The following is a 24,655-nucleotide window of genomic DNA, read 5'->3' as shown; positions in this document are numbered from 1 at the left end:
CATAGTTGTTATTAAAATAATGTTTGCTTACCTTAATGAATTAATCAATAAGTACATACTAAGTTTAAAATGTTATAGTGCCTGTTATAGCTATAATATAAGTATATTTATGTATAAAGATCTTTATTTAACTGGGTAAGGAAGACAACACAAGTTCTACCAAAGAGAAAATGTTAATATCCTAATAATTAATGTAGGCAATAAGAAGTTCAGATACGTTTTCCTTTTCATCATAGTGTCCATTTTGTAGGCAAGGAATATGGGCATTTTAGATGTTTTCTAACATACCTGGGAAGTCAAAATACATGACCTAAACAAATAACATGAAAGTCTTTTGATGAGTGTAAAATGAATAGATGGATAAACTAATAAAATTCTTATATAGTGTGAGATCTATGTAAGCTTAGTTTTAATCACTAAAGATAGCAAATAGTACATGAGATTGACTTCCCTTAGAAAAAAGAGTAATATACAAATTTATAGATTAAATACTATGAAATACATGTATTATTATTTAGAGCAAAGAGATGGCCATGTTTCTTTTCCAGTATGAGGAATATTAAAAACAATGTCTTTCTTAAATTGAACATTATTTTAGGAAATATAAGCAGTTAAATACTTGTATCACTTGGCAAGAAAAACGAATTTCAAGGGAGACTGAGGGAAATGTAATAATAATGGCTCATCTCATTCACCGAAGTTAACACTATTGAATAAGGATTTCTCCATATTACAGATGATTTGCTTGATGTTCTTACCACATGACCTGTGATTTTTAAATAACTCATGTATTGTTACATGTGCATGAAAAAAATTTTCAGAGAAATTAAGTGACTTGTTTGTGACTACACTACTCACCTATAAAGAGAGAGGAGTCTCTGTAGATATAATAATAAAAACATTCAAGATAGGTACACAGGGAGCCAATGAAAGAGGCCAGGGGAGAGATTGTGGGTGTGTTCAGGATGAAAAAATACTTTATAGTAGACCCACATTATTCATGGAATAAATCCTAAAGGAAGAAAAAGGAATTTACCAGGCAAAAAAAGAATGAGAAGAGATTCAAGGTTGAGGAATTAACTTGGGCAAAATCATGGATACATAGAACAAGAAAGAGCTAAGAAACGTCTCAAGTTTGGTCACCTTGAACATGGAGCGTGCAGGTAAATGATGGGGATGAGGCTAGAAGCTGTGGCCAGGTCTCAGGGGTCATGTGCATCGTGCTGAACTTCTCACATTTCCCTCTGTTATCCATGAGGCATCAGCATCATGAGCAAACTATTTTGGTGTGTAGAAAGGCTGTTCTGGGAGCATGGGCACACGGGGGAGTGATGGTGAATTAGGTGGTAGGGTGGCCAGTGAGAAGGGTATTATACAAGCCCAGGTGAAAAACACTGAGAGGAAAAAATAATGAAGACCTGCACTGTGGCGGTACTCGTGGGACAAACAGAGGACAAACGGGACATAGCTTTAGAAAGTAAATTACACATGAATTACTGATCTCTTTTGGGGGGTTGAGAAAAAGGAGGAGACACTTAGGATGTACCCCAAGTTTCCCCACGGGTAATAGTGGGAACCCTCATTATCAGAAAGAAGTACATAGAGCAGAAGTTAAAATATCCTAGCATTCAGATTAGGGTTACAAAGTGCTCATCCATCTTCTTTTTTTTTTTTTAGATTTTATTTATTTATTTTTAGAGGGGCAGGAGAGAGGGAGAGAAACATCAATGTATGGTTGCCTTTTGTGCATCCCCTGCTGGTAGTTAGCCTGCAAGGAACCGGTTTGCAACCCAGGCATGTGCCCTGACTGGGAATCGAACCGCGATCGTCTGGTTCGCAGGCCCGCGCTCAATCCACTGAGCTACGCCAGCCAGGGCCTTCATCCATCTTCTAGTTTTAAAATGTGTAAGGTATTTTGATCGTTTTGTCAATGGTTGTCAGATATCTAACTCTGCTACAGAAAAGAGAAAAGAAACTGGAAATCTTTCTAGCTCTTGTCTTTTATTCTGTATCTCAAACACTGTTTGTCTTTAAATGTTGTTTTCCTAAGTCTATTTTCCATTCTGCCTTCATAATTTGATAGTCTGAATTATGCACATAAGAGATGATTTTTTTTTGCCTGACTTGGTGTGGCTCAGTGGGTTGAGTGCCAGCCAGCAAATGAAAGGGTCTCCAGTTTGATTCCCAGCCTAGGACACAAGCAAAAGTTGCAGGCCAGGTCTCCAATAGAGGGCATTCGAGAGGCAACCACACATTGATGTTTCTCTCCCTCTCTTTCTCCTTCCCTTCCCTTCTCTAAAAGTAAATAAATAAAATCTTTAAAAATTAAGAGAATAACCTTGAGGGGGAAAGGTATCTCTCTTTTTATTTAAGGTTTTATTTATTTTTAGAGAAGGGAAGGGAAGGAGAAAGAGAGGGAGAGAAACACCAATGTATGGTTGTTTCACATGTGTCCCCAACCAGAGACCTGACCCACAACCCAGGCATGTGCCCTAACTGGGAATCGAACCGGTGACCCTGTGGTTCACAAGCCTGCACTCAATCCACTGAGCCACACCAGCCGGGGCATATTCTCTTTATTTTGCCATCAATTTTTAATCTACTGGCTGTCTTCATCTTTTATTTCCACGAATTTGTTCATCCATCATTTTAACACAAAAGCCCTTTATATCAATTCCTAAAAATATATTCAAATCCAGATACTAAATCAGTGTTTCTCACTATAAATTAGAGTGTTGAACAGGCAGCATTTTTATTACCCCTGAAGAATTTGCATTGACAGAAAGAAGAAGGAATTAGAAAAAGTTCATGACCTCTATAATCTCACAAAGCAGCTATCAGCAAGAGTGTATACCGGATGTATCAGTAAGTGTTTAACTTTACCTTACATATCCCATTATATATTCACCAATAATCAATGGCTGGGAAATGATACATTTGGGCATAGTCATTTCTTTTGTTTCTTCTACTTTTTAAGTACTTTGTAGTCAGTACACCTGGTTGGTGGTTCAGTCTTGAATTGGGTGGTTACTTCAGGTTTGGGTTGTTTGACTATGTCCCAAGTATCGATTGTTTTGCTTGCATTAGGGCTCTCTCAGCTATTAAGTTCTACGAACTCGATGGATAGAGATGTAAAAGATAGGTTTCAACTGTCACATTTTATGAAAAAGCCAGGGATATTAATTAAAAACCTAACATATTATACTTCATTTTGTGTAAAACATACACACGTTCCTTACAACTCTGACATTTTAGTAATCACTTAGAAAAATATTCTTGAGCAAATCATACGGGAAGATAGTTATCTTCCACCCTTAACAATCTGACTGCTTTGGAAATAATCAACTCATAAATATTTAGCTAATATACACCCAGAGCAATGAATTGTGCAAAATTAAATGCCTCATTGAAACAATTAATTTCAAATGCTGTGATTTATTAAGCATACTTTACTGGAAATTTAATAGAAATATGGATTCAAAGTAATTTGAGCAGAGGGTGTTTGCTCGGTCTTTGATTTCTGGCCAACACTTATTCTTACCCTGCAGGTGAAGCTAAAAAAAAAAAAACAGACTTCCCGTAACTCTCTCTAATTGAATATGTGGGTCAGAGTTTGATGAGAGGAGGCAATGGCCACAGGTTGTAAAAAAGCCTAAATAAATAAGTAAATAAAATGAAGTAATCCGTTCATATTTCACATACCTCCTGAAGTTCCCTCAGGGAAGGAAATGCCACTTCAGTAAAAGCTTGTCGTCATCCTCAGTCCATTTCAAAAAGAGGGCAGCTGTGCTTCCCTGAGCATCAGTAACCAAACACAGCCCCGGGCATCTTGGAAACATTCGGTCCTGCAGCTTCCTGTCAGTGGGTTGTGCTTGGGCTTTGAGTGAGTGCTTTACAGGGCAGTGAAAGGCAGAGAGAGTGGTCCTAAGGAAGACTTGATGGAAAGGTGCAGGGGTGAGGATGGAGGGGGTGTGATGGGGAGCCATAGAAATGTGCCCACTAGTGTCTCCAGTTAATCCAATGTATTTGGTGTGGCAGCAAAAACACCACTCAGTCACACGGAAGTGACTGATGAATGGGAAATTTGGGTTGTACCACTTGCTTACTTGATGTATATACATGATCTGTTTGTTTTACAGTTTCTTCTTTTATTTCCAGAAATGAATATTTTCTATTATTATTTTTACTAAACAGGGAAATTTTGTGTGTCTTCATAGTTTTGTGTGATAATTAATACTTAATATAGGGGCTTTGCCAATAGCGACATCTAGAGTTTTTCCAAATTTTCTCATTTTTTAGGAAAGAGAAACATGCTTCATAATATAAACACGAGAGCTAATACCATTGCCATCATTCATGCTACAACATTTTTCTGTTAGTCGGCTGTTTAAGAGATTCAATAAACTAAATCATCAGGTCTGGATTTTAACATGGTGGAAAGAAAAAGGTGAAGCCTTGATTTTTAGCCTTTTTCCCCCCACAGTAATGCATTCTTGAGATAAGGGCTTTTGTCCAGTGGACTATTATTGAGAAGTGATTCCAAGAAATAACATGGAGGAAAAGAATGAGCTGACAATGAAGGAAGAAAATCTAGTGCCGAGATTTGTTACTAAGTTGGTCCACACTGTTGGCAATGAGGGCTCGGTTTTGAAGGGTCAACTCTGAGGAACTGAGCTCATGCCTCAGAATTGTCAGCCCCTGAGACAGTGCATAAGAGTCTTACCTTGTAGGTCCTACTCTCTATTACTCAAATGATCTCTGGGGTTCATTTAAAACTTTTGCTCTTTTAGGTGGCTGCATACTACTAGCCATAACCAAAGCTAGAATTCAAAAGTTCACTGAGAAGATGAGAGACAGGCATAAGAAGTGTTTGACACATTGGTCATATTAAATGACCTACAGTTTATGCTAAAAATTGTTCATTATTGTTAGGTCCCAGAAATTATGTTACAGGTTTTAATGCTGTTCTGAGAACTATACAGTATCATTTCCATTTAACAGATTATAATCCTGAGGCAAAAAAAAAAGCAGATAAGAAGGAGGAGGAGGAATAGGAAAAGATGGATAACTAGTCATAAAATTAGAAAGCAATGGAATCAAGATTAAAAGTCAAGCTATCTGACTCCACAGCTTACCTGCTGATCACATCACTCCACATGGAAGAGAACATCACTTTCAGTCAGAAGTTTGTGTCAGTGTGTTGTATCCTCTATAGGACATAATCCATTAAACCAGAAAATAGATTCAAGTTATGGCTCTAGTACTTACCTGTGTGTCTTCGATCTAGTCATTTAAATTCTCATAATAGAAAATCTTAATTCATATGTTATAGCTCTTCAGATGCACTTTTCTGCATGCAAATTATTTTATTCAGTAAATATCCCCTTTATGTCTATTTTGTGTAAATGCATTAAGTTAGACCATAGTTTTTCATGTCAGAACTCTTGACATTGATGGCCAGACAATTGTGTGGGTGGTGCTATCACGGTCACACATCCCTGGTTTCTGTCTAGTAGATGCCAGTAGAACCCCTATCTTTAATTGTGACATAGGAATCCCTATGTCCCTAGAAGGCAAATACCATCCTCCCATCACCATTAAGAACTACTAACCAGCACTGGCTGGTGTGGCTCAGTGGATTGAGTGCTGGCCTGTGAACCAAAGGATTATTGGTTCGGTTCCCAAACAGGGCACAATGCCTGGGATGTGCACCATGTCCTTAGTAGGGGGGATGCTAGAGGCAACCACACATTGCTGTTTCTTTCCCTCTCTTTCTCTCTTCCTTGCTCTCTCTCTAAAAATAAGTAAGTAAAATCTTTGAAAAAAAGAACTGCTAACCACTGAGCTAGGCAATAACAACTTTGACTTATATACAAGGTCTATCCTGAAGAAGTCCGGCCATTGTTAATATAACAAAAACGGTTAGCATGACATTGATGAACCTGGAAAATGAACCAAAGAGAGTGGACTGGAATGTGCATACCTGAACAATGACCTCTTCACTGTGATTGTCAGTGGGGGTGGTAGATGCTGTGGAGTGAGCATGTGTACTGTGTGGCTGTCACATTCAAAATGACTGAGTGAGTAGAGCAATGAATCTGCATCATATTTTGCATTAAACTTGAAAATTCCTCTGCAGAAACTGTCTGGATGATTCAGAAGGCCACGACTATGGGCAACTGGTGATTGGCACTTTCATCACAACAACCAACTCCTTATGCATCACGTCTCATGCAGAATTTTTTTGGCAAAACATCAAATCACCCAGGTGACTCAGCCCCACTGTGGGCCGGATTTGGTACCCTGTGAATTCTGGCTTTTCCCAAAACTAAAATCACCTTTGAAAGGGAAGTGATTTCAGACCATGGATGAGGTTCAGGAAAATATGATAGGGTAGCTGATGGCTATTGGGAGAACTATGTGAGGTCCCAAGGTGCCTACTTTGAAGGGGACTGAGGTGTCATTGTCCTATGTACAGAGTTTCTTTTATCTTCTTCAATAATTGTCTCCATTTTTCATGTTGCATGGCTGGATACCTTCTGGACAGACTTCATATTTCCCATGAAACTTGTTCTTAAGAGAATTTGTACAATTTGGGGGGTGATGAAGTCTACGACCAGAGTTTTGGATAAAAATTCATCACATACAATGGTAAAAATTACTCTCCAGAGGTTGCTTAACACTAAATATTTCATTAGCCAAGAAAATGAATTTTCTTTGCTGCATTCAGATCTTAACCATTTGATCATTTAGTTTTCCCACCCAAAGCCACATGAGCCTGAGTTTGTCATTTTACTTTCACGATTAAACAAGTCGGTGCCTAACATTCTCTCAATTACCCATCATACCCAATTCCATCAAATAAAACACCTAACTGTGATTAACACACTGCTCAATAAGTGACTGGTGACTTGTCAATAATAATTACTGTGCTTCTTAAGAGAACAAAATGTAATTTTGAAAGCAAGGTCTTTGTGTAAGGATTTTAGATATCTTCTACCCCCTCTAGAATTTTGATGAGATGCTTGCGGTTTGATTTTATTCCAGAATAAACTCAAGCAAAGTCAATTTGATTCAATGTAACAGGCAATCATTAGTTACTTTCTATTGTAAAGATTAAATGAGCTTGTGTCAAGCACTAAGTAAATCTCAACAAGTCATGGCAGTGATGTTTTGCCTTTTTCTCTCCTTCCCCTTCCACCTCAGGTTGAGGCAGTTTTCTCTGTCACATTTCAGGACAATCACAACTGAATATTTGAGTTTTTCCATAAAGGAGTTCATAGTGCAGTGAAGCAATACTTCTCAGGTTTGAACTTGCGTAGAGGACAGTAGTCAGCTATGAGGAAGAAGATGCCAGTCCAATTGGAAAGATTGGGGATGGCTTTGTAATCTCATCTTCCTGTGGCCCCAGACCAAGTTCATTGCCTGATCTGTAGTAGGACCTCAGTACGCATTCCATAAATAAACAAATGAATGGAGACAGCCTGTAATGGATTTTAGTGGCTAACTTGGTGGGACGTTGTGGTGATGGAGTTCAAAGATGTGTCGGGGGCAGATCATCACTCACAGGTGACAGAGAACAAGCTGTGTTTTGAACAATGGTTCTGAAAGTGTGATCAACTAGACCAGCAGTGTGCGCCTCATCTGGAAACTTGTTAGGAACACACTTAGGTTCCTCCCAAATCTGTGGGATGAGAGCTCGTGGGGGTAGGGCCCCAGTAATCTATGTTAACAAACCCTTGAGTTCATTCTGATGCACGTTAAAGTTTGAGAACCACTCGCTTTAGGAAGCAGCTCTAGTTCAGAGTGTCTGGAGCTTAGAGTGCATGTAAAAGGAAAAAAAGGCTTGAATGGCCTAATGTGTCAAGGACGAGATTGCTATCCCTAGCATCCCATGGATTCTAATCATAGGGCTGTCAGGACACACAGATAGGATTTCTCCCCTTCCCTCCATACATGGCGCAATTCACATTGACCACATAGATACGATCTTGTCTCATCACAGATTGACAGGGATAGAGATGAGGACCAGGGAATTTAGACTTAGGGGAACAGAAACACATTTGAGCAGAGGCAAGGACAGGGTCAAGTAAAATATTGTTACCAAACATAGTGTAGAGATGGCGAAGGCCAAAGAACAAAACCATGAAATGGGTTTTGGAGAGATCAGATACAAGCCTTAGCCCAAATCCAGAAAGATGGAGGCAAAATCAGGGGAGGGCCGACGATAATTGATCATCTAAAAATAAAAATTGGTTCGTCAGAGTGGCCAGGAAGAGGAGTCTTCCTGACCTTCAAGGGACCTTAAGTTGTTGAAGAACAGTTGGCACTGTCGTTCCACACTCAGACGCCAGGATTCCCTCTCTATGAGAAGGCTGTCAGCAAAGAACACAACGAGTCTTTCATTAATGGACAATAAGGTAGTACTATCTTATTGTGAAGTATAAATGAGGACTTTTTTGTTAAATTCTGAATAATGTCTTTAAGAGGGTTTTAATATTTAAATTGTTCAAAGTCATAAAACACAAAAGGTCTCTCAAACTCAGCAGATGGCTAAAATGGATATTTTCCAAAGAGCTGGTGAGAAAAGAGAGAGGCAAGGTCTAGTGATGCTGAAGTGGATAGAGCCTTGTATTAAATAACAGAAACATCGAGTGGTGAGTCCCGATTCTGCCTCTGTCTATGGTATTGGCAAGTTGATTTCCTCTCTTGCAGCTTCTGTTTCCTTTCATTACAATGCAGGTCCTTACTTTTCTTCCAAGCCTCAGTGTCAAACACAATAACCCTTGAGAGAGATTTATTTTGAGATTGCAAAGGCCTAGGGGCATTTTTATTGACAAAACTATCTGAAACCAATCTTGCCCTTTTCCCTCTCCTAGCTCTTCAGTTCTCTGATCATCTGAATTTTTGCAAAAAAAAAAAAGCATAACTTAGCCATGTAGACATACACCCTTATAAATTGTTATCATTTTTGCCATTATGCCCTTTGAAATATCTAATTCTCTTCAACATCTTCACACTATTGCAATCATCAATACCATCAAAGAGACTGTAAATTCTCTATCAATCTGGGAGAAGGGAGAATTGATTGATGAAACTGCAGGCTCTACATAGTTTTTCCTATTTATTCATACATCCTATGCCTTTATTATTTAATGGTAAGTAAATAAAAAATAAGCATTGTTATAAAAAGCTAATATGGATGTGCCTATGCACTTTTTTACTTTTATGAAAATATAATATTTCTTCAAACTCATCAGCCAGTTGAGATAGGCACTTTTCAAACAGCTTGGATGAGTAAATCGTCCAGGTGCTTTCCGTGGATTGTTTTATTTCATCCTTGTAGCCCCACTGAGCACGCCTCTGGTCCCATTTCTGATGAAGAGTTTGGGTTTAGAGCTTTTCAAGCTCTGCTCATTCAGCTGTCTGACTCCAGGGCTGCGGCTTTCAACCCTGCACTGGGGTCTGTATGGGGTTCATCTTAGGACTCCTGTTTGTCTGTGCCCATTTCTTCTTTTCTACCGTGGGACCCATGTTTCCTCCAGCATTCAGGAGGCTCGGTGCCTAGTGTTTAAGTAGGGATTCAGTGACTGAATGTATGAAGTACATAGGACATCTCCGAGTTCAAGGGGAGTGACAAGTTAGGAAACAGAAAAATGTGGGATTGTGTCTAGGACAGAGGAAAGGACTGTGGGAACACAGGGAAGAACAAGCACATTGGTCATGAGAGGAAGGACAAACTTCCCACTCTTTTGACAGTTTGTATCCTGGGAGTTGTCACTCCAGAAAAGTAAAAGGGACTTGACATTAATTCAAAATCAGCACAAATATACGATTCTTTACTCAATAAGCACACACCTGAGTTTTAAATTGTCAACATAAGAAACATCCAAACCAGTAAATATTTTTATGAATTCATTTGAGCCAAAGTGACAATTGCTGGGAAGAAAAACTTCAATGGATTGAGAAAATGCTCTGGAAAAGTGGCAGTTTTGCATCTTATTTTATACGTTACAATCAAAAGTGAAGACTAAGTGGATTACATGAAATCCATTGGTAATAAGAGTAAGGAGGCAGGGAAGCGCAAAGCAGGGAAGTCTCTGGAATCAGATAAAAAGTAAAATGAGCCCTGGCTGGTGTAGCTCAGTGAATTGAGTGCAGGCCTGTGAACCACACAATCGAGGTTTGATTCCCAGTCAGGGCACATGCCTGGGTTGCAGGCCAGTTCCCAGCAGGGGACTTGTGAGAGGCAACCGTACATTGATATTTCTCTCCTTCTCTCCTTCCCTCTAAAGATAAATAAATAAATAAAAATCTAAAAAAAAAAGTAAAGTGATAGGCACACACTTCTCTCACTTAGGTGGGTATAGGATAGTTAGCTGTTGACAATTAACGTGACAACAATAACATTGAGGGGATTCGTGCTCTCCTTCTGGTGTGGTGCCTGTGCTTTGAGGGGTCTGGCAAAAGGAAACGGGACTTTGCAAAGGTATGTCACTGTAGATGCAAACAGACCGTTGACGGGCTTAATTAAGAGAAAGATCGTCTTTTGTCTGGGAAGATTCCAGCCCACCATGGCTGCCTGCCGTGACCTGCTTTTAGTTAGAAAGGTTTCATTTCAGATCCCCCTATGTGGTTACTGTAGGTCTCTGAGTTTATAAGGCCCTCGCACAGGCCTCTCCTGAGTGTGTCAGGTGTTGCCTGGGGCCCCTTTGTGTCCACAAACTGATGGGTTAGAGTTAACCAGGAAAGGGAGTGGTACGTCTGAGCAGACACTTGGAAACAGTCCTTGCTTTGGGAACCTCATCGAACAGCCTGGTGCGGTGAGTGATGGGGAAAAATGTGAAGTATGAGATTGCAGGGGAAGCAGGAAGATGTTACCTGTCGTTGGTGAAGAATTTGGACTCTCTTCTGGAGATAAAGCATTCTGAGAGAGGAATGACAAGCTTGTAATTCGGATGTATGAAAAATCGCTCTGGTAGCTGCGTGCAGAATGGATGGAAGAGGTTAGACTCGGCGGGTAGACGATGAAGAGAAGGCTGTTAAATTGGCTCGGGTGAGAGATGATAAAGTTGGAATTAAGGCAACAGAATCAGTGAGGATGGAGAGAAACAGTAAAAGTGGAAAATACGGATATATAAGTAATCTCATGTCCGGAGGTAGAGTAGAAGGAAAACGGCAGACTGAACATTAAGAGATGCCCCCCAAGGTGCTGACGAAGCCCAGTAGTAGTTTTCCTGGCTTGTCTCCAAATTACATTCTGTAGTCTCTTTTATTGCCTTATTAATTGTCCTGACTCTCTCTTAGCAGCACAAAGCAAAATGAATTTCGAAAATCCAGATGTGTGGAAGGAGTATCACTAACTAGAGCTTCCATAAGTATTCAACTTCTACTAAACATATTTAATTAAGAATTAATAAGGTGGTGGTTTGGAAATTAAATTCCCCATGATTGTCAGGGAAGAACACCTAGTAAGGTATAAATATATGAAAGATAAATCTACTCGCAATGTAATTAATTCAAATCTGCAGAACCAATAAGTGTGTGACGGTGTTCCCATTATTACGTTACACTTGTGAGGAATGCTCAGGAATTTAATTAGCATTTACCCATACAACTAAAGAAAATGAGATATTAAGCATGCTATCTAATTAACTAGCTATAGATTGCCTGTTAAATAAATATTAAATGTATAAACACTTGAGACCAGGTTGAAAATGTGGCCCTACCTAGATATCTGTTTGCTCATGAGTCTTTTTTTTAAACAATTGTAGTTAACTCCAAGAACAAAAAATAAACACACAAAGGGATATGTATGTTTTGTCCCCATGGTTCTTTACTCTTTGTTTTTGGCTCAATGAGACTTTGCCGTCACCTCTCTCTCCAAAGTTAGACTAGAACTTGAACTACGAGATCATGTGCATCAGCAACACTCTGGTCAGGTATGTTAAGACGTCATGTCCCCGTTTGCAGATACAGCCACTGAAATGTGGACGCGTTACTTTGTCCAACATCACACAGCAAGGATGCGGTACATGCTCTGTCAATGCACCCTCGCTAAATACCCTTCGCTCCTGCAGAGCAGCCATAATGATCTTCATGTCAATCGTGGGCCACTCCTCCCTAGAAAACTTCCCATACCAGGAAGAGTATAAGCTTTAATCTTCAAGGTGTTACATGATGTGTCTACTGCTAACCTTCACCCTGACCTTGGCTCCGTTACATGTCTGGCCACATCTCCTACAGCTCTCCCTTTTATTCGTTCTACACCTGGCACCAGTGTTTTAGCCCAGGCTCAGCATCAGGGCGTTTGCACGCACTGCTCTATATCGCTCCTTCTGTTCCAGCTTGTCTCTGCACAAATGTTGCCTTATCACTGAGCGCTTCCATAGTCACTCTTTATAAAATAAGAGTGATTTTGTTCCCACCACTTTTCATCACATTGCATGTGTCCATACATGCACACACGTATTCCCCAAGGGAGCATGCTTGGATTTTGTTTACTCTGTTTATACTGAGTAAACCCACACTGCCTATATACACACACACACACACACACACACACACACACACACACACGTACATTTATGGGCTCTCCATGCCTTCCCAGAATTATTATTATCAGTGTCTTCATTTTGGTGTGGCTTCATTCCTCCATAGACATAAAGCAAACATATTCCATTTATTTTTTAGATGTGGTGCTCAATGCTTAACACTCATGGTCTCATTTAATTATGACATTTAATGCTCAGAATGTGCACGCTGCTTACTTATTATTGTCACCATTTGGTGATGAGTACACAACAGGCCAAATGCATTGAACAGCTTGCTTGGGACTGAGCCTCGAGTAACTGTTGGAATGGGAATCCAAACTCAGGTCTGTTCATATTTGTAACCACTGCCCTCCGCCCATGTGGCTTTTCCTGATCCCATGAGGGATAATGAATAATTCTCTCCTTCAAGCTGTTTTATTTCCTTTATACTCATGTGTCTTATCATGTGGGCCCCCTGCTGGATGGAGAGTTCTAACAGGCTGCTTGTTCACCACCAGGTACCTAATTCCTAAGGTGCTGAAACAGAGAACACACTCAGTGAGTAAATCCTTACATTGTTGCAAAGGATGACATAAAGGAAAAACATAGAGTTAAACTGTTTAGCAATGACATAGGAGTGATTGATCTTCATTTGCTGCGGGGCAATCGCGGAAAGCTTTTCAAAGCAGGTGGCATTGGAAATGAGCCTTGAAGAATGGCTAATGATAATAACAACAATAATTTGTAATGCGCAGGAAGGTGGAAAGGTAGTTTGATGGGAGAGAGGTAGCCTATGTTGCAAAGGGCATTCCAGTGTCCTTCTAAGCCAATAAACAAACAAAAATATTCTTGCAATGCTGAATTGACCAGTATATCTGTCACTCAACTTCAGGTCTTTGCAAGTCAGTGTTTATCAAGCTAAAAGCTGGAAATCAGAGAGCTGTCAGGAGCGAGGCAGCGGAACGGTGACATCTCTCCTGACCCAGCCGAAACTAGAACACACAGATGGAAAAAAAAGGACACGCCGGTTGTTGACTCCAATGGTGTGCAATGAACCGGAGAGAATGATCCAGTGCGACAGCCTGGAATGTGTCAGAATGGATTAGGGACGCAGGTCAAAGGTGGCCGCAGAGTGTCACACTAGCTGACAGTTCCAGAGCAAAAGTCCGGTGGAACAGCCCCAGGAGATGCAGGAAGGCAGTGGGCACCACAGGGTGGCCTGAGACTGCTGGGCCCGATGGGCACGGCCTGGCAGCACATCCCCAGACATGCTTAGTGAGTTTGCTGGGGACAGAAGCACGTTCTTATCAAAGGCCCTGCTCTTTGAAGAAGGGAGAACAGCAGGCACTGTCATGAACTAGACCTGTTTACACTTCTAAATCAGGAAGCCAGGCTCTTTACAGGAAAACCTCGCGTCTTCCATTTGCCTTTTAAGAAGTCATTCATAGTTTCAAATACTAATCTTCTCACTTGCTACAACCTAAGCTGCACATAAATGTGGAAAAAAAAACCTGTTGCTGGAGGAGGTGATGAAAATCTTGGCAAATTCTGGAGGGGGCACATGGTGACTTTGGTTTGAATGCCGTCACGTCAGCCTGTCTCCATTTGGCTACTCGTCAGTGATTTATCTTCTTCCACCTTGCGCCGGCACAGATGTGGACGTGTTTCCTTCCTTCCCTCCAGCACCCGTAGGCCCTGCGATTCCCCGCACTTCCCTCAAGGGCTCCAGAACTTAGGAAATGATTTCTTTCTGTGTTAATGCTCAGTGGGCTTCTTGTTAAGCGGATGAGAGTAGGGATTTCCGAAGGGAGAAAAAGAAAACGAAGCAACCACCCGAACAAAACAGAGTCGAGAGGAGCCTGCCTCTGCACGCGGGGCACCTCATCCCGGAGACAGACTGCCTGGGGCATCAGCCTGACAGGTTCTAAGTGACTAGTGTGTGCACAGAGGAAACATCAAGGTCTGCCCTTTCTTTGTTGGGCAGTTCAGTTTCGTGGGAGCAGCCATTTCTGAAGATTTTTGTCTTGATGCTTTCTATGTTTTTAGAAGGCATATTTTCTGTTGGTTGTTGTTTTGCAGTGTTTGTGTGTTTGTTTTTAATAACGCAGCAAGAAAGCAAAGACTCAATCTGATGACAATCAACTGTTGAAGACATAGTCAGTGTTAAGCACTGGGCTGGATGTTTATATACAGGGTCTGGCACAAAAAACACTCCTTTTTATTATAAAATTGTTTATTACAAAATCACAAGCATATAATTCTGTAACATAACAATATCACACTCAAGCACACCGTATGCCATTTGAGGGGAAATGTTCAAATTGCTGTCCATCTCGTGCAAGACATTCAGGTACCCCACCAACCACACTCAAGCAGGCGTTACTTCTGCCGGACACTCTGTATAAGTCATCTAATTTGTTTGACTTCAGTTTCTGGTACTGCACTACAGATGAGTTATTAAACTGTTTCATGCAATTAATTGATTAATACTGCAATGTAGAATGCATATGAGTTTGCACGGTAGCTCAATAAATATTTTTAAAATTTTTTTTCAATTGCCCATGTATATACAAAGTTTTACAAAGTTTTGTAGGCAGTCTTAGCACTCCTGATGCCAAGCATTTGACTTAATGATCGTCTGGATTGAGGGTCAGAAAGGAATAGAGATTTTCCCTGGAGCAGTTATCTATGTATATTTTAAGGGATGGATTGGGGAACTAGTTCTAGACTTCGTTTCATCTCTAACTCATCGTGTCGTCCGTGACAGAGCTCCTGGTACACCTGTGCTGTTCACGTGTGAAATAAGTAGGAATTACGTAACTTAGTGCCAGATCCCGTCATGAACTGATAGCCCACAATCAAAAGCCACAAACTCTGAAGTCATGCATTTTTGGCTTATTGTGATAATGTGGTTAGAATTCAAGGGAACTGCCGGAGTAACAGCATTTGTGGAGGTGAAAACAGAACCTGGAGAGAGAGGGGTGAACCATGCCAGCGTTTGCATTTGATTACCGTGCCGTGAGCCCCCTTCCTATTAGTTCTTTCAAATTCTCATCACGTCTCCATTTTCCTATGCTGCTTACACTAAGACATACTGAAACCTGGGCATGTAAGTGAACTTCATGGCACGCAAAGTTTGTAGTTAACTGGGATTCAGACCCCCCATATTTGTGGACCTGTAAGCCAGTCTCATGTGATTATTCACTCCCGCCATCTTTCTAGTCTAAGTACTTGGGGTACTATGCTAATGAGATTTAATCCCTGTTCCTGAGCATTGTAATATGTAGCAGAGCTGAGGGAACAACCTGTTAACAGCATCGGTTTATACATGTTTTTTAAAAAAAATTCTCACCCAAGAATATGTTTATTGAAATTTAGAGGGGGGGGGGAGAGGTGAGAGACACACATCGTTCAGTTGCCTTTCATACTCACCCCAACTGGGACTGAACCCACAACCTAGGTATGTGCCCTGACCTGGGATCGAACCTGCAATCTTTTGGTGTATGAGATGACACTCCAACCAGCTGAGCCATCCAGCCAGAGCTATGTATGCCTTTCTTATTGGACCTTGACAGGGAAAGTTTAATGAAAATTCAAATAGCACAGTAATTACTTTGGGGGAAGATAGTAATGAAAAGGCAATGGACTCGGTAAGAGCGACATATGGCAATGAGACATCCCCAAGTACAAACAATATAGCTTGCTGCTTGGCTGTGCAGTAATATTTCCATGAATTCTCGAACTCAGTGGAGATGGGTCTAGAGTTCTTCTCCTCACTTTACTTGGCATCTCTTTTATCTCATTCTGCCAAAGTCTAACTGAGTAATTAAGCCCACAGAGCCCTACAGAGTGTTACATATGCACCCCTTCTGACACAGCACAGAGAGCACTGCATACCAGGGAGCCACTGGTTCATGACTCAAAGAGACTCGTCTCTGTTGTTGCCTCGTGCTGGGTACAGACGAGAGTCTGGCACAGTGTAAACCCTGGTGGATAATGGATCACGTACACGCATCAAATTACAAAATGCACAATTCTTTTTCAATTTCTCTAACGGGTGCCCTTTTATCATTTTTTATGCATTCGAGGGCTATGGTAGATATAAATTTATCATTTGAAATTCAAATGGTTATGGTTATAAAGCTGCTGACACATAAAAACAGGAAATCTAGCATATATCAGGATCTTTATGCAATGCATGATTTGCTGAACTTTTATGATAATTTCAATAAATTATTGAATTAGCTCTGTAGTTTTACAAATATGCTTGAAAAATGTTCAAATGGCTGTAGCAACGAATAACACTTTTTTGGTCTTTCGCCCTACTTGAAAAATACATTTTAGCTGACAGGCAAGTTTGAGACATCGCATCCACTCATCAAAGAACAATAAAATTTAATTATTTAAATTTTGCAAAGTCCACTGGAAAACTAACTTAAGCTCTTATTACCAGCCTGGCTCCTACTGCTCTTCAGTATTCAGAGTGTTTATTGACTTCAGCATTTTCCCACAAAAAAAGATCTTTAAAATTAAATCTAAAGTTCATGCAAAATAGTTCAGGCTGATAGAATTTTAAAAGATTTAATTGTGACCAGAAAGAGACCCAGGATTCCAATGACATTGCAATAGAAATGCACATTAGAGATTATTTAACATTTTGCTGATATCTGCACCATCCTATGGTTCTATCTCTGTAAATATGGACCAATTGGATCATAAAACAAAGGTGACTTCAATCTGTCTGTTTCCTGTCATCTTACTGTGTAACCAATACGCTAGGTTTTGCTAACACTTCTGAGTTTGGAAAACTCCAAAGCCTCAGATTGGCTGATTTTGTTTTCCAATTATCCTCTTTTGCCCAAGTTTTAATAGAAATATTGAATTAATTCAGCATATCTGGTTTGGGAACCACCATTTTTTCATTCTGTCTACAGACTTGACTATACTAGGCAATTGCTAGCAGACACATCATTAAACAAATAGCTCCCACCATCTCTCTTATTTGATGCATTTAGTTTTCACTGATACAACTGAACATTAAAAAAACAAACACCGACAAAGCACCTCCTCTGTGTGAGGGACTATGTTAAAAATTAGAGATAGTTTGACCAATTATCATCCGTTAGACTCATCGGCATTTGCTATAACTAAAGAAAAATTTTCCAACCCCATTTTATCACTTTATCTATTTAGATGTATCTTTTATCTTAATTAAATGGAAGGTTATATCAGTGGGACAAAGCATGTCACAGTCGAGAGTAAGGATTATTTGATGTGCTGTTTAATGTAATGTTGTAAGTTCAAATTTGTTGACACAGCCACTGACATGAACGTTGAAAGATGCTCCGTAACTTAAGTCTGTGAGGTAGGCAGTGGTTAATTATTTATCTACAGTAGTCCGTTGGAAACATTTTAGTCCGGGAATTTTCTCAAACTCACACTTGGAAAAAATAAAAACAGAGGATACCCATTTGAACTTGAATTTCAGATAAACAATAAATAATTTTTAGTGTAATCCTGCCCTATATCACAGTTTGAATATTCTTACAAAAACAAACAAAAATTACTATCTGATGTCTATCAAAGGTTCAGATTTCACCAGGATCCTCTATTTTATCTGGAAACCATGCACATAGTCAAAGTAGAGTTATAAGAGTCAAAGCATTTGTTTTAAATTTTAAATCCACGATACTTGCCACAATGCGATAGTTTAAAGTGGTAACCTTAAGCCATAGCAATTCTCAGCCGCAAGGTTATAGAAACACAATGTCTGTGATTGAGATAATTAGCAAAGTAGAAACCACGGATACAGTTACCTAACCAGTACTACCTTTGTCCAATGAAGAATAATTATGAAGCTTCAGAGCAGGCCCGCTTTCAATGTCACTCCAAGCAATGATCAGATGATCTTTTTTTAATTTCTTTTGATCTTGAACGTGTGTTCTACTCCACTGATATTAACCAACACAGTTGATTAAATTAGTACTGAATTTGACTAAGAAGTATTGCAGTCCAGGGGAATAAAACAATAACCTCAAACTCACCATGCACTGATCATTAATTTCTTATCATTATGTATTAAATATATATTTATGAAGTATAATATCATCTACTGACTTTTATGGAACCATATACCCACCTGAATTAAAATGCTATGCCTCAAGCTATTCAGCCAAAGTATTCTCTTTTGTATTGGCAAACTATATTAATGGTAGTTCACCACTATTTCTCAGCTGTGAAAAAAAAACGTATAATTTTTTAGTAAAACACTCAATGCCTAGTTAACAGCACACAGTTTTGATTATGCAGTGAAGTCCTCCTCTTCATCTTTGGTAAGACTTCTTCATCTTTTTCTATGCCATTAACTTTAATATTGAGTCCTAATCCATAGCACTGTTGAACATTCCTTGATAAGAGACATCACCGTTTGACAGGAGTCAGTATTGTTGAGTAGCGAAGATAATGGCCTCGAAGTCAGAATCCTCGGCAAATCCACGCTCCTTTGATTTTTCACTGTGTGCCTTTGGCAAGTTATTTAGTGTCTCTAAATCTTAGAAGCTTCATGCACACAATAGATGTAAAGACACTCCTTCGGACAGATTTATCTTTTAAAATCCTTGTGAACAACGCTCTTGGAAAAATAACTACTACATAGTGAGCACTATGATTTTTGCTACCTATACCGGATGGAGGAAGGTTTATTATTTTTTCTTGGAACTTCTCTATAAAATTCACTCATGAACAGAACACTTTATGTATCTATCCTTTTATTTTATTAAAATAACTTCCTCCTGGTTTTATTTTTTGAACACTTTCTTTAGTCTGACTTCATCCTTTCTGGTTTTTATCCGTAAGACTACTAATAACTAGACATAGTGAGCAAGGTTCTGCGTTAGGGATGAAAAAAATGAAAGCCTATTTTTTATGTCCTAAGAACTATCGATTGTTTATGATTTGGAGACATTTATCTAAATCCTCATCTTCATTTGTAGACAAAGAAACTCTGTGTTATCTGCAAGAGCTGATGTGAGAACGAGAGATAAAGTGCCCAGGACATAGTGAGTTATCAATAAATAATAGCTATTACTTCACTCAAATAGAAGAGAGGTCTGTTTTAAAGGGCAGCATCTTGGTAGACAATATGGAGCACCAGGGAGCCTCCCCCATTAGCCAAGACGCCAGCAGGGGGAGGTCCTTAACACTGATGCGTGAAGAACTAGCAAGATATTGAATAAACAAGTCCTCCCCCAACCCCTCCAGTACCAGATTGGAGGGGAAGGCAGGCGCATGCGCCGTAGAAGTCAAAATGGCACACGCGAGGTGCTGGACCAGAGAGGCTTGTCAGTCTGGCCTGGGGAAGGAAGGGGTTGGTTGGGCGGTGGACCAGGCTGAATGAAGTGTGTGAAGGATTGGGAAGTTGGTTGGTCATTTTGAGAAAACCCACACCTAAACTAATATAATCTCGGGGGAACAGAGGGGATGCGACACTTGCTCTCTCTGGTTCATGACCTGTACTGCACTGTGCACTTGCCTGTTCTCTCTCTGGATCACATGGCCCTAGCAGCCACGGGGCCCATGGCCTCCAGGAGGAAGTCTCTCCCTGTCCCCTACTGGGTGATGCAGCTGCCAGTGTGTTTGCGTGCTCTCCCAGGAGTACATGACCTTGAGGCTCCAGCAGTCTGCATGGCCTGCGAGAAGGAGCCTGAAATGGACAGTAGCTGGGAACAGGCCGCGTTACCTGGCTGGGCACGAAACCTACTAAGCCATCCATGGGCTCCCACGGACTGTACTTTAAAATGGCGCAGGACCTCTGGACGCTGGCTTTTGTTTTCGGTCTCCCTGAGGACAGTTGGACTTTTTCCACAGTCTTGCTGAGATGGGCTTTGAGATGGGCAGACTTTGAGAAGTCTGCCCTTCTCCCAGATCACGCAGCACCTGAATAAAACCAGCATCTGCCTCATGAACTTAGCTTTTCTGGCAGCCGGCAGCCAATCCTCCTATTTTTGTTTGGTTACAAACACTCTTCACCCATATCAGTGGCTCAATGTGCTGCACCCCAACATACACATTTCGGGAAGCCTCATTAGGTAGTAAACATAATTCTTTATAGACATGTAAATAACCTTTTAAAAGAAAGAAGAAAAATAAAAGAAGCAGAGAGTTCACACGGTATGTTGGCACGCTGCTAGGTGCACTGTTACATTTTGCAGGTCACAGGACAAAAGTAATTAATGGTGTTGTTTCTTCCCATCTTAGAGATGAATCAGATAAACTTAGATCAATCCTTTGTAAACATGGAAAAGTGACTCTCTCTGCCTCATGGGATCGAGGTCATAAAGTAATCCTCACAAACTTTGTCAGGCGGGCATTAGATAAGCTAATATATCCTAAGCACCAAGCGCACAGATAGGGACTCAAGAGTGCCAGTTCCAACCCCAGCCGCTTCCCAAGTTCATACTGTGTGCAATCTGCATGAGATTGCTTTCTGTCAAAGGGGGCCCATGGTGGCAAATAAGGGGCAAGGGCTTCCATTTGGAGCATGTCAGCAGCAGACCCGGTGTTTTCAATACACGAAGGTGAACCATGGCGTGTGCGTGCAGTAGAAACCAGAAGCCTGGCAGCGACCACAGTCGCTCCTGCATTGGCATTCCGAGAGGAAAGTGCTTGTCAAGATCAAAATGCTAATCAGAGCTTGCTGGGAAAGTTAGTTCCCAGCTGCAGCCGAAGCAGCAGGTTGCCTGAAGCAGCTGCACAGTATGTTAGCACCTCATCTTAACAAGATTGTCTGTGCAAGAGTGATCAGGAAACGGTCAGAAATAAAACCAAGGAAGTGGGTGTTCCTAGACATGCGAATCACTGCAATTAGTTCTAGAGAGCCCTGCATTCCCAGAAGGCATTTGGGTCTCGTGGTAAGAATTAGGAGCCAGACAAGATGGGGCTTGAATCTCAATCATCGTTTTGCCTAGGAGGGTCTCAGTCACTTCTATAAAATGGGGATGTTAATATCTATAGCAAGTATTTTTAAGGAGAAAATGAACTCATTCATGTATATTAGAGATGTAACTTGGCATACATTATGCCAAAATTTAGCAGCTTAAACAACTGCAAACATTTATTATTTCACCAAGTTTCTGAGAGCCAGAAATCTAGGAATGGCTCCGCTGAGTGATTCTGACTCAGGTTGCTCTGAGGTTGGCGTTAAATTGTGGGCGGTGGTTACAATAATCTGGAGATTTGACTGGGGTGAGAGAACATGCTTCCGACTTTATGTATGGGCTGTTGGCAGGACTTCTTTCCTTGCTGTTAGAATGGAAGCCCAGTTCTTCATTCCGTGGGCTTCTCCACAGAGCGACTCGCAACAGGGCCCCTCACTTCTCCCAGGGTAAATAATCCCAGAGAGAAAGAAGAGCCCAAAGAGTGAGAAGCTGCACACACAGAGTAACCTGGACAGAAGCAATAGGACTCCTATAACTGGACCTCAGGCGTGGCATAGCATCACTTCTGTATTCGGTTCATTAGGAGAGTCGCTAAATGTAGGTCCCAGTCGTGGGGAGGAGACCACACAAGGACGGGCATCCCTTGGAGATGGGATCACTGTTCTATTTTAGAGGCTGCCTACCATGGCGTGTTGAGTACCTACCAAGTGAAACATAATAAATAAGTGCCAGTTAAAATCAGAAAGCACTTTTAAAATGATTTTCTACAGTTTTGTTTAAGTATGTAAATTCAGCATAATTACCTTTAGTATGTTTTTTTTTTTAGTTTATGTAAGTTTTCCATGTGACGTCGAAGATTTACAGTGGATACTTAATGAATATTAGTTGTCTGCCATCTTCTTCCCCTTAAATTTTAATATTCCTTGATCTCGAAATATTTTTGTAATACATCTGTTAGAATTTCCAGTCATCTTTCCAGTGGCCTGAACTATCCCACTTATTCTCAGTGTCCAGAGAAAAAGTTATTATTTTTCTTTTAAATTATATGAAAGAAATCAATTTTTTTTGTTAATGCACAGGTTTAAGGTTCAAAGAATGAGAATTAAGTCAACAATGATAATTTTGGCACTCATTTCTTGTTTTAATCTGTAAATAAATCTAAATTCTCACCTCACTGCATAGGTTTCTTTGATCCATGCCAAATACTGATATTTCTTTAATTCTGCAGGCACAAGTTTCAAATCTAAATGAATGGTTGTCCAATATGATTCCTTTATGGGAGAGATGTGGGTATGATGAGGAGGATTCCAGGATGTTGGTGCCAAAGACCTCGATGTCATCACCTTGTCAACACACTGGCTCCCCCCGACGGTGCCCCCACCATGGTATTTCCTATTTCAAGGAACAACAGTACCATGTGCTGAGACACTTCAACCAGGCCACAGCTTTACCTAGAAATGCTCTCTCTGTTTTGTTCCTGATGAACAATCACATCAAACTCTGCTCCTTACTTTCTGCAGATTACCTAAACCCATCACTGTTTCTGTCCACCCCCAGTGTATCTTCTCTTGGAAGGAAATAATGTTAGTGTGAATTATATGCAAATGTCCTCTAAACATTCCTTCTTTCTCTAACTCCTTTAATCTAACCCAACCCCATAAAGCTGTCAATTAGACCATTCTGTTGGATAGAGTCTGCCTTAGAACTCAAAGGACCGTTATAGCCCCAACGGAATCAACCTCCAGGCTATAACATATAAAACATTATGAAATCTGGTCCTGGACTGTCTCCCAGTTTTATATTCCACAACTCTAAACTGAACACACGCACACACACACACACACACACACACACACACACACACATCTGACCCATTCGCTACAACAAAACTAAACGGCTTTTAGTGGCTGATTTCACCTCACTGACGTTTATGCTTTCATTCATTTATATATGCAGTTTACTTTGCTGTCTCCCTAGTCAACTTGTATTCTTTCTTCAGCCCCCAATATGTGGAGCCCTGGCTGGTGCGCCTCAGTTGGTCGATGATCTTTCAGCAAACCAAAAGGTCACAGGTTCAATCCCTAGTCAGGCCCAGCCGGGTATTCCCATTAAGCATTTTGGACAGCCTTTCTGAAGGCTGTGAGAGTAAACAGCTCCTTCCTCCCTCTAACTCCACACCTTGTAGACATTATATTACTGCTCTTCTAAGCCTAATCAGTGATAATGTACTGGCTTTACTATAAGACATAATCATCTTGGAATTAATAGTGCATTTATCCTATCTTTACTACTTGAATATAATAGATGACTATACATGTTACCAATAATAAGTTGAACCATAGACAGTTGTTGAGTTTGGGAGTAAAAGTATGGTCACCAACTGGCAATTTCATGTGATCTACTGCATTTGAGCAACCTTTTCCTGTGCACTGGGCGGGGGTGGAGTGTGTTCTAATGGGTAGAAAGAGCATCATCTGGTAAAGAATTGAGAGGAGTTATTAATATTTTATGTGCCATCCTGTGGGAGAAAACTTCTTTTAAATAAAATTAAAAAGTGAATCATTAATCCTCCTATGAAGGCGTGCCTGTGGTGCCCTGTCTTTGGACACGTAAGGATTGGAGGCACAGAAGAGTGGACTGGAGAGGGCTGGGGCCAGCTTGCTCCCAGCAGGGTCAAGAGCAACCATCCCACATAGAGAAAAAAAAGTGAATCATTAAGGTCAATAGACATGGGTTATTTAGAAATAGATTTTAGCTCAACATATCAATTGAAGGCTTCAAAGGGAATGAATGGAACCCCTAAAGAAATGGGGTGTGTGTATATATATATATATATATATATATATATATATATACATATTTGTTGCATTGATGGGTGTGTCTTGTGTTTAAGAAGATGTAAACTGGCCACATGCATGACATATTCAAGAGGACAATAAAAGGTAAAAGTCACTATGAATTATAATGTTTATGCTCTAAAAAGGTATTAAAACACCTACCTAAGATGTTTCTTCAAAATGTTCACTTTATGGACTTCAGATATCCATTATCCGGATAATATCTATATTGAAGATTCCACCAATAATCTAATAAACTCCAATATATATTCATCACTGATTTCCAGATAACCAGACAATAGCTATAGTATCTATATTCATAGTTACAACTATACCAATCTATATCTAA

The 24,655-nt window shown here is 40.3% G+C and overlaps 1 non-coding gene across 1 annotated transcript; it reads left to right on the top strand.

The window, feature by feature from the left end:
* Nucleotides 1–24,035: 24,035 nt before the first annotated feature.
* On the top strand, nucleotides 24,036–24,165 carry LOC118983989 (small nucleolar RNA SNORA38). The gene has a single exon (XR_005065842.1). It is a non-coding gene; the product is annotated as a small nucleolar RNA SNORA38 (small nucleolar RNA).
* Nucleotides 24,166–24,655: the final 490 nt, after the last annotated feature.

The sequence above is a fragment of the Sturnira hondurensis genome, unplaced genomic scaffold (assembly GCF_014824575.4).
Source record: "Sturnira hondurensis isolate 20B ecotype Veracruz unplaced genomic scaffold, ASM1482457v3 Scaffold0003090, whole genome shotgun sequence".
NCBI classification, from domain to species: Eukaryota; Metazoa; Chordata; class Mammalia; order Chiroptera; family Phyllostomidae; genus Sturnira; species Sturnira hondurensis.
This window is presented reverse-complemented; position numbering and strand designations above follow the sequence as displayed.